The sequence below is a fragment of the Somniosus microcephalus genome, chromosome 13 (assembly GCF_052327205.1).
Source record: "Somniosus microcephalus isolate GS21.2 chromosome 13, FLI_Smic_1.0, whole genome shotgun sequence".
Taxonomy (NCBI): Eukaryota; Metazoa; Chordata; class Chondrichthyes; order Squaliformes; family Somniosidae; genus Somniosus; species Somniosus microcephalus.
The window spans coordinates 190,875,698-190,886,157 of NC_140999.1; positions in this window are offsets into that span (position 1 = coordinate 190,875,698).

The window sequence follows — 10,460 nt, forward strand, 5'->3', positions numbered from 1 at the left end:
GAGAGAGAGAGAGAGAGAGAGAGAGAGAGACAGGGGAGAGAGAGACGGGGGAGAGAGAGACGGGGAGAGAGAGAGAGAGAGACGGGGAGAGAGAGAGAGAGACGGGGGAGAGAGAGAGAGAGACGGGGGAGAGAGAGAGAGACGGGGGAGAGAGAGAGAGACGGGGGAGAGAGAGAGAGAGACGGGGAGAGAGAGAGAGAGACGGGGGAGAGAGAGAGACGGGGGGAGAGGGAGAGAGACGGGGGGAGAGAGAGAGAGACGGGGGGAGAGAGAGAGAGACGGGGGAGAGAGAGAGACGGGGGGAGAGAGAGAGAGACGGGGAGAGAGAGAGAGACGGGGGAGAGAGAGAGAGACGGGGGAGAGAGAGACAGACGGGGGAGAGAGAGAGAGACGGGGAGAGAGAGAGAGAGACGGGGGGGAGAGAGAGAGAGACGGGGGGAGAGAGAGAGACGGGGGGAGAGAGAGAGACGGGGGAGAGAGAGAGACGGGGAGAGAGAGACGGGGGAGAGAGAGAGACGGGGAGAGAGAGAGAGACGGGGGAGAGAGAGAGAGACGGGGGAGAGAGAGAGACGGGGGAGAGGGAGAGAGAGAGACGGGGGAGAGAGAGAGACGGGGGAGAGAGAGAGACGGGGAGAGAGAGAGACGGGGGAGAGAGAGAGACGGGGGGAGAGAGAAAGACGGGGGAGAGAGAGAGAGACGGTGGGGGAGAGAGCGAGAGACGGGGGAGAGAGACGGGGAGAGAGACGGGGGAGAGAGAGAGACGGGAGAGAGAGAGAGAGACGGGAGAGAGAGAGAGACGGGGAGAGAGCGAGAGACGGGGGAGAGAGAGAGAGACGGGGGAGAAAGAGAGACGGGGGAGAGAGAGAGACGGGGAGAGAGAGAGACGGGGGAGAGATATACCTGTTTATACACTGTATGAATAGAACTGCGTTTATGTGTTCAACCATAAATGTATTTTGATGCTTTGGCAACATAAGATGTACCTTATCACGCCAATAAAGCGATTTGAATTGAATTGAATTGAATTGAATTGAGAGACGGGGAGAGAGAGAGAGAGAGAGAGAGACGGGGGGAGAGAGAGAGAGAGACGAGGGAGAGAGAGAGACGGGGGGAGAATATCTGTCATATTGGGCAGAAACAACAAAAACCCAAAGCAAACTCAATTGCTAATTGGCCCTAAACAGACAATACAACATGGCTGATTACCTGACCATGGTAAAGGATAGCAAACTGAGAAAAACCTTGACAATGTACAGACTTAGTGAACATAGCCTGGCGATCGAAAAAGGTAGACACAGGCAGACCCGGCTACCAAGAGAGGACAGGATATGCTCTCACTGCAGTCAGGGAGTGGTGGAGACAGAGATGCACTTCCTCACAGGTTGTAGAAAATATCAGGGCATAAGGGAGAATTTCTACCCAAAATTCACAAAAATATGCCCGGAATTCAGAAATTTGAATGACGACCAAAAACTCCCATACCTTCTAGGGGAAGAGAGAAATTTTGTAACCTTAGCGGCACACTATGTTACAGCTTGCCATAAACAGAGGGACAACCACTAAATATAAGAAAAGAGTATATATAAATTATATGAATGTATATATTTATACACTCAGGGATATATCTGTTTATACACTGTATGGATAGATCTGTATTTTTGTGTACAACCGTGAATGTTTTTCGATGCTTTGGCAACATAAGATGTACCTTGTCATGCCAATAAAGCGATTTGAATTGAATTGAATTGAAATTGAATTGAGAGAGAGACGGGGGAGAGAGAGAGACGGGGGAGAGAGAGAGACGGGGGAGAGAGAGAGAGACGGGGGAGAGAGAGAGAGACGGGGGAGAGAGAGAGAGACGGGGGAGAGAGAGAGAGACGGGGAGAGAGAGAGAGAGACGGGGGAGAGAGAGAGACGGGGGAGAGAGAGAGAGACGGGGGAGAGAGAGAGAGACGGGGGAGAGAGAGAGACGGGGGAGAGAGAGAGAGACGGGGGAGAGAGAGAGAGACGGGGGAGAGAGAGAGAGACGGGGGAGAGAGAGATAGACGGGGGAGAGAGAGAGAGACGGGGAGAGAGAGAGAGACGGGGGAGAGAGAGAGAGACGGGGGAGAGAGAGAGAGACGGGGGAGAGAGAGAGAGACAGGGGAGAGAGAGGGAGACGGGGGGAGAGAGGGAGAGAGACGGGGGGAGAGAGAGAGAGAGACGGGGGAGAGAGAGAGACGGGGAGAGAGAGAGAGAGACGGTGAGAGAGAGACGGGGGAGAGAGAGAGACGGGGGAGAGAGACGGGGGAGAGAGACGGGGAGAGAGACGGGGGGAGAGAGACGGGGGGAGAGAGACGGGGGGAGAGAGACGGGGGGAGAGAGACGAGGGAGAGAGACGGGGAAGAGAGACGGGGGGAGTGAGACGGGGGGAGAGAGACGGGGGGAGACAGGGGGAGAGAGACAGGGGGAGAGAGACGGGGGAGAGAGAGAGAGACGGGGAGAGGGGGAGAGAGAGAGAGAGAGAGAGAGATGGGGGGGGGAGAGAAAAAAGGCAAAAAACACTTATGGCTCAAGATTAAGAAAGACTTAATTTCTAGCATGCAAGATGTTTTCATTTGCGCAATCTACATTCCCTCTATAGAATCCCTGTACTTCAAAGAGGACACCTTCTCCAACATTGAGAGGGAGATTAGCCATTACCAGGCCCATGGGAACATGTTGATCTGTGGTGACCTCAACTCAAGAACTGGTGAAGAACCAGGCTTTATCAGTACTCGGGAATAATTACATATTTGGAAATAACCAGTTTGATCTCCCTTTACATTCACACAGGTGTAACTATGACAAACAGATAAATGCAAACGGAAAGCAGCTCCTGCAGCTCTGTCGAAGCCTGGGTCTGTACATCGTCAATGGTAGGTTCATAGGAGACTCCCTAGGAAGATCGACCTATTCTTCACCTCTTGGCATCAGCACCGTAGACTATATGATTACAGATCTGGACCCATCCTCTTTCAGGCATTCACAGTCAAACCACTAACACCACTGTCAGATCACAGCCAAATTACTGCGTATCTTAAAAGGACAGAAACAACCAACACAGAAACACAGCCCAGTAAGCTGTACAACATTAAAAAATCCTACAGATGGGCCCAAAACAGTACGGAAAAATACCAGAAAGCAATTAGCAGCCAATCAACTCAATCCCTCTTAGACACCTTTCTGGAAAACACATACACTCACAATAAAGAAGGTGTAAACCTGGCAGTGAATAACCTAAATAATATTTTTGATAATTTGGCAACAATGTCGAACTTGATATCTGCAAGAGTAAACACAAAACACAAAACCACGAAAAATGGTTTGATTCAGACTGTCATAACATGAGGAAAAAACTCAGAAAAATATCAAACCAAAAACACAGACAACCAGAAAATGAGGAACTACGCCTTGCTTATTGTCAGGCACTAACACAATATAAAAACACACACAGAGCCAAGAAAGAACAGTATATTAAGAATAAACTCAGCTCCATTGAGGAATCTATCGATTCTAATTGTTTCTGGGACAACTGGAATACATTACACAAAAAGCAACACGACGAATTGCCCATTCAAAATGGAGACATATGGGAAAACCATTTTGAAAAATGATACCAGAAAAACACACTAAGCCCAGAGCAAGATCTAATATGCAAAGAATTGGAAAAGCTCGAACTGGCCATAAAAGACTACCAAAACCCATTAGACCACCCAAAAAGAGCTATTTGAAAAATTCAAGGACCTGCGACCAAGAAAAGCTTGCGGTCCAGATGGCATCCTAAACAAGATGATTAAACACACTGACGATAAAATGAAATTGGCTATCCTAAAACTCTTCAACTTGGCTCTGAGTGTCGGTTACTTCCCTGATATCTGGAACAAAGGACTCATAACGCCCATATACAAAAGTGGAGACAAAGTTGACCCAAATAACTATCGAGGCATCTGTGTGAACAGTAACCTGGGGAAGGTATTCTGTAGTATCATAAACCAAAGACTTATAAACTTCCTTGAGGAGCACAATGTCTTGAGTAAAAGCCAAATTGGATTCTTACCAAATTATAGAACATCAGACCATATTTTCACCCTACACACCCTAATTGACAAACATGTTCACCAAAATAAAAGCAAAATTTTTGCCTGCTTTATAGATTTCCAGAAGGCTTTCGATTCTATTTGGCACGACGGTCTATTCTTAAAACTTATTGAAAGTGGTGTAGGGGGAAAAACATATGATGTAATTAAATCAATGTATACAAACAATAAATGTGCAGTTAAAATTGGAGACAAACAAAATATTTCTCACAGGAGCGTGGCGTGGCGCAGGGCTCACCTATCTCACCGACACTCTTTAATATTTACATAAATGAATTGGCAAAACTACTTGAACAATCTACAGCACCTGGCCTCGCCCTATATGACTCCAAGGTTAAATTCCTCCTCTATGCAGATGACCTGGTTCTGCTCTCACCAACTGAGGAGGGTCTACAGCAGAACCTGGATCTGCTAGAGTCGTTCTGTCAGACCTGGGCCCTGATAAACCCCCAATTGTTTAAAGTTCTTGTGTTCCAGCAAAGATCCAGACATCAGGGACCCACAATAAACTTTACATTAGGAGCAACTAAAATTGAACAAACTACAAATTACACATACTTAGGCTTAAAAATCAGTTCTACGGGAAATTTTCATTTGGCTGTGAATGAACTGAAAGAGAAAGCAAAAAGGGCTTTCTATGCCATTAAAAAGTCAATCCAAATAGACATTCCAATTGGCATTTGGCTCAAAATTTTTAAATCAGTAATTGAACCAATTGCACTTTATGGCAGTGAGGTGTGGGGTCCGCTAACACAACAAGAATTTGCAAAATGGGACAAACATCCAATTGAGATCCTACATGCAGAATTCTGTAAAAGTATCCTCCGGACTCACAGGAAAACTGCAAACAATGCATGCAGGGCAGAACTAGGCCAATATCCACTACTAATTAATATCCAAAAAAGAGCCATCAAATTTTGGAAACACCTAAAAATGAGCAACCCCCACTGCTATCATTACAAAGCCCTGAAATGCCAAGAGATGATCATAGAGAAGAGTCCCCTCAGTCAACTGGTCCTGGGACTCAGTGAAGTAACTACTAACACTACTAATAATAATCAGCCCCAGGACAGTGACATCCTAGCACAGAGAATTCGACCCAACACAATTATTACTAAACAAAAAGAAAAATATTTGACCTATTGGACAGAAACAACAAAAACCCAAAACAAACTCGATTGCTATTTGGCCCTAAACAGACAATACACCATGGCTGAATACCTGACCATGGTAAAAGATAGCAAACTGAGAAAAACCTTGACAATGTACAGACTTAGTGAGCATAGCCTGGCCATTGAAAAAGGCAGACACAGGCAGACCCGGCTGCCAAGAGAGGACAGGATATGCTCTCACTGCAGTCAGGGAGTGGTGGAGACAGAGATGCACTTCCTCACAACTTGTGGAAACTATCAGGACATAAGGGGGAATTTCTACCCAAAATTCATAAAAATATGCCCTGAATTCAAAAATTTGAATGACCACCAAAAACTCCCATATCTATTAGGGGAACAGAGAAAATGTGTAACTTTAGCGGCAAATTATGTTACAGCTTGCCATAAGCAGAGGGACAACCAGTGAGCATTAAATCTAAGAAAAGATTATATGTATATTATATGTGTGTGTATTTACGTATGCATGGGTATATTTGTCTATACACTGTATGTCTAGATCTGCGTTTGTGTGTTCAAACATACATGTTTTTCTGTGCTTTGGCAACATAAGATGTATCTTGTCATGCCAATAAAGCAATTTGAATTGAAATTGAATTGAGAGGGAGGGAGGGTGGGGGGGGTGAGAGGAGGGAGGGAGGGTGGGGGGATGAGAGGAGGGAGGGGTGAGAGGAGGGAGGGGTGAGAGGAGGGAGGGAGGGGGGTGAGAGGGGGGAGGGAAAGGGGTGAGAGGAGGGAGGGAGGGGGTGAGAGTAGGGAGGAAGGGGGGTGAGAGGAGGGAGGGAGGGGGTGAGAGGAGGGAGGGAGGGTGGGGGAGTGAGAGGAGGGTGGGGGGGTGAGAGGAGGGAGGGTGAGAGGAGGAAGGGTGGGGGGGTGAGAGGAGGGAGGGTGGGGGGAGAGGGAGAGGAGGGAGGGTGGGGGGAGAGGGAGAGGAGGGAGGGTGGGGGAGAGGGAGAGGAGGGAGGGTGGGGGGAGAGGGAGAAGAGGGAGGGTGGGGGGAGAGGGAGAAGAGGGAGGGTGGGGGGAGAGGAGAAGAGGGAGGGTGGGGGGAGAGGGAGAGGAGGGAGGGTGGGGGGAGAGGGAGAGGAGGGAGGGTGGGGGGAGAGGAGGGAGGGTGGGGGGAGAGAGAGGGAGGGAGGGTGGGGGGAGAGAGAGGAGGGAGGGTGGGGGGAGAGGGAGAGGGTGGGGGAGAGGGGAGGAAGGGGTGGGGAGAGGGGAGGAAGGGGTGGGGGAGAGAGGAGGGAGGGTGGGGGGAGAGGAGGGAGGGAGAGGGTGGGGGGAGAGAGGAGGGAGTGGGGAGAGAGGAGGGAGTGGGGAGAGAGAGGAGGGAGGGTGGGTGGGGGGGAGAGAGGAGGGAGGGTGGGGGGAGAGAGGAGGGAGGGTGGGGGGGAGAGAGGAGGGAGGGTGGGTAGGGGGGAGAAAGGAGGGAGGGTGGGGGGGAGAGAGGAGGGAGGGTGGGAGAGAGAGGAGGGAGGGTGGGGGGGGAGAGAGAGGAGGGAGGGTGGGGGGGGGAGAGAGAGGAGGGAGGGTGGGGGGGAGAGAGAGGAGAGACCAGAGCGGACCTGCGTGGGAACACTGAGCAGCGGCGGCAGTTAAAACCAGCAGCGAGGCGAGCAGTGAGACCCGACCAGAGCGGACCTGCGTGGGAACACTGAGCAGCGGCGGCAGTTAAAACTGGCAGCGAGGCGAGCAGCGAGGCCCGCCCAATTCAACAGCCGGGGAGAGAGGTAAAAAGTAATCAAAGTGTGACATCACCAGGAAGTAGTTGGTGAGTATTTCTCTTTTTTTAAAAACTTTAACTCTGGTTTATAGTTACCATAAGGTCTCTCTGGTGTAGCGGGCACTGTTGGTGAACCAGTTAACTGTAGTGTAATTAGTGGGATTGATTGATTTAATTTAAATTCAATTAATTAAAGGTTAAGTCATGGCAGGACAGCCGGGCCCCGTGGTATGCTCCTCCTGCGATATGTGGGAACTCAGGGACACTTCCTGTGTCCCTGACAACTACGTGTGCAGGAAGTGCATCCAGCTGCAGCTACTGACAGACCGCATTGTGGCGCTGGAGCTGCGATTGGATGCATACTGGAGCGTTCATGATGCTCGGGACGTCGTGAATAGCACGTTTACAGAGTTGGACACACCGCAGGTAGAGGTTGGACAGGAAGAAAGGGAACGGGTGACCAACAGGCAGAGTACTAGGTGCAGGCAGGTAGTGCAGGAGTCCCCTGTGGCAATCCCCCTCTCCAACAGATATACCACTTTGAGTACAATTGGGGGGGATGGCTTATCAGAGGAACGCAGCAGCAGCCAACTTCCTGGCACCAGGGGTGGCTCTGCTGTGCAGAATGGGAGGAAAAAGAGGGGTAGAGCTATAGTAATAGGGGATTCAATTGTAAGGGGAATAGACAGGCGTTTCTGTGGCCGCAAACGAGACTCCAGGATGGTGTGTTGCCTCCCTGGTGCAAGAGTCAAGGATGTCTCCGAGCGGCTGCAGAACATCTTGGAAGGGGAGGGTGAACAGCCAGTTGTCGTGGTGCATATAGGCACCAACGATATAGGTAAATAGCAGGATGAGGTCCTAAAAGCGGAATATAGGGAGTTAGGAGATAAATTAAAAAACAGGACCTCAAAGGTAGTAATCTCAGGATTGCTACCAGTGCCATGTACTAGTCAGAGTAGAAATAGAAGGATACTTCAGATGAATACGTGGCTAGAGGAATGGTGCCAGGGGGAGGGATTCAAGTTCCTGGGACATTGGAACCGGTTCTGGGGGAGGTGGGACCAGTTCAAACCGGACGGTTTGCACCTGGGCAGGGCTGGAACCGATGTCCTAGGGGGAGTGTTTGCTAGTGCTGTGGGGGAGGGTTTAAACTAAAATGGCAGGGGGTTGGGAACCTGAGCAGGGAGACAGAGGAAAGGGAAACAAGGATAAAAGCAAAAGATAGGAAGGAGAAAAACAAAAGTGGCAGTCAGAAAAATCAACAGTTTAAATCAAACGTCGCCACAGTAAATAATAATTCTAATAGGTCTAAGAGTGTTAAAAAAACAACCCTGAAGGCTTTGTGTCTTAATGCGAGGAGCATTTGTAATAAGGCGGATGAATTGGCTGCGCAAATAGAGGTAAACGAATACGATTTGGTTGGGATTACGGAAACGTGGCTCAAGGATGGCCAAGACTGGGAACTCAACATCCAGGGGTATTCGATATTCAGGAAAGATAGGCAAAAAGGAAAGGGAGGTGGGGTAGCATTACTGGTTAAAGAAGGGATTAACACAATTGTAATGAAGGATATTAGCTCTGATGAGGTGGAATCTGTATGGGTAGAATTGAGAAATACTAAGGGGAAAAAAACGTTAGTGGGAGTGGTAAGGCGGAGGTTGGGGATGGCATTAAAAGGGAAATTAAAGAAGCGTGCAATAAGGGCACAGCAGTCATCATGGGTGACTTTACTCTACATATAGATTGGGCCAACCAAATTAGTAACAATACTGTGGAGGAGGAATTCCTGGAGTGTTTACGGGATGGTTTCCTGGACCAATATGTCGAGGAACCAACCAGAGATCAGGTCATCTTAGACTGGGTATTATGTAACGAGAAAGGATTAATTAGCAATCTTGTTGTACGAGGCCCCTTGGACCGGAGCGATCATAATATGATCGAATTCTTCATTAAGATGGAGAATGAAGTAGTTGACTCAGAGACTAGGGTCCTCAATTTAAATAAAGGAAACTACGATGGTCTGAGGAGCGAGTTGGGTAGGATTGATTGGGGAATGGCACTCAAAGGGTTGACGGTGGATAGGCAATGGCAAACATTCAAAGACCGAATGGATGAGCTACAGAATTTGTTCTTCCCAGCTTGGCACAAAAATAAAACAAAAAAGGTGACTCAACCGTGGCTAACAAGGGAAATTAGGGATAACATAAGATCCAAGGAGAGGACATATAAATTGGCCAGAAAAAGCAATAATCCTGAGGATTGGGAGCAGTTTAGGATTCAACAGAGGACAAAGGGATTAATTAAGAAAGGGAAAATAGAATATGAGAGTAAGCTTGCACGGAACATAAAAACTGACTGTAAAAGCTTTTATAGATATGTGAAGAGAAAAAGATTGGTGAAGTCAAGCGTAGGTCCATTGCAGTCAGAATCAGGGGAATTTATAATGGGGAAAAAGAAATGGCAGACCAACTAAATACATATTTTGGTTCTGTCTTCACAAAGGAGGACACAAATAACCTCCCAGAGATGCCGGGGAACATAGGGTCTGATGAAAGGGTGGAACTGAAAGAAATCAGTATTTGTAGGGAAATGGTGTTAAGGAAATTGATGGGACTGAAGGCCGATAAATCCCCAGAGCCTGATAATCTACATCCCAGGGTACTTAAGGCAGTGGCCCTAGAAATAGTAGATGCATTGCTGGTCATCTTCCAGAACTCGATAGACTCTGGAACAGTACCCATGGATTGGAGGGTAGCTAATGTTACCCCACTATTCAAAAAAGGTGGTAGAGAAAAAGCGGGGAATTATAGACCGGTAAGCCTGACATCGGTAGTGGGGAAAATGCTAGAGTCCATTATAAAAGATGTAATAGCAGAGCACTTGGAAAGCAGTGACTGGATCGGACAAAGTCAACATGGATTTACAAAAGGTAAATCATGCTTGACTAATCTACTGGAATTTTTTGAGGATGTAACTGGTAAAATAGATAAGGGAGAACCAGTGGATGTGGTGTATTTGGACTTTCAGAAGGCTTTCGATAAGGTCCTGCATAAGAGATTAGCGTGCAAAATTAAGGCACATGGGATTGGGGGCAAGGTATTGACTTGGATAGAGAACTGGTTGGCGGACAGAAAGCAAAGAGTTGGAATAAACGGGTCGTTTTCCGAGTGGCAGGCAGTGACTAGTGGGGTACCGCAAGGATCAGTCCTCGGAACCCAGCTGTTCACAATATATATTAATGATCTGGACGAGGGAATTGGATGTAATATCTGTGATGAAATATTTCCATTCATCACTGCCTGTGACTGAGATCGGCTTCAGTGTCATTTCCCTTCCCCCAGACCTCATTGTATTGTGTACTGGAATGTGCTGTATTGTATACTGGAATGTGCTGTGTGTAGGGCTCCGCCCATACCTGGCCCCGTTTGTAAGCTAGCTTCAGTCTAGCCCCAA